Here is a 1,098-nt window from a genome sequence, read left to right as displayed (position 1 = left end):
CGCGTATCTCTGTATCTCTCTGCTTCGTCCGCGTCCCTGAATTATCTAGCTATTTTACATGTTGGTCCCCATCCCCATTCCCCCCTTCTTTTTTTTTTTTTTTTTTTTTTTGTAATATACCTCAGGCCTGGGAAATTTGTCCTCCTTTGTTATGTTCGTGTTCCTCCTTTTATTTTCTTCTACGATGATATGCCAGAAGATATAAATGAGGATTAAAGGGTATTATTGACTATTCCTTGTAGGGGGGTGCGTTTTCTTTGGTTTTTACTTTCTCTTTGTTTCTCTGCTTCTGCTTCTGCTTCTGCTTCTGCTTCTGCTTCTGCTTCTGCTTCTGCTTCTGTTTCTGTTTCTGTTTTTTATTTCCTCCTTTTTTCTTTTTTTTGCGGGTGGGTTCTTATAACATGGCATGGCATGGCATTGCGAGAGCGGAAAGCGTAGCATAGAGCAAGCAAGCATGATGTCACTGGCACGAATTCACGAACGCACGAACGAGTTACGTTAGTTACACATGATCCAAAAAAAATTCCAAAAAAAAAAATTAGAAAACACCTCATCCATACACGTATTATATATATATATATATATATATATAACAGAACAGAAAACCATATCCTGCCGTATCATTTCCAGCGAATAGCGCAAGCTTCCACTTCGACGCGCTTCCTTCTCTTCCAAACCCCCTCCCCCCCTCGCACAACCATCCCTCATCCCAACGAACCCAGACTCAATGACTCAATAAATCCCGCACACTCATCCCACCGTGCTTCCGCCTCGCCGCCCCCATTACCCCCGTGTCCTCACCACCAGCACCGACACCGGCACCGACACCGACACCGACACCCACTCCAGCCCCCCTCCGATCAACATTCAACATCAACAGCGCCGCCGTCGCCTCGTGGTCCATATCTAGATGGTGACGGTGGTGGTGGTGGTGGTGGTGGTGGGGGGGATGCGGTGGTGGGGTGACGGGAGAAGGGTTCGCGGTTGGTGCCTCTGAGGTTGATCTTTTTGACCACGTTCAGGACGTTGAAGGTTAAGAGGAGTTGCTGTTACAGTTGATATTGGCGAAACAGTAAATAGATTATAGTAAGAAACCTT

The sequence above is a fragment of the Histoplasma capsulatum genome, genomic scaffold (genome assembly GCF_000149585.1).
Source record: "Histoplasma capsulatum NAm1 scaffold_1 genomic scaffold, whole genome shotgun sequence".
Taxonomy (NCBI): domain Eukaryota; kingdom Fungi; phylum Ascomycota; class Eurotiomycetes; order Onygenales; family Ajellomycetaceae; genus Histoplasma; species Histoplasma mississippiense.
The sequence above is the reverse complement of the archived record's forward strand: the minus strand, read 5'-3'. Positions refer to the sequence as shown.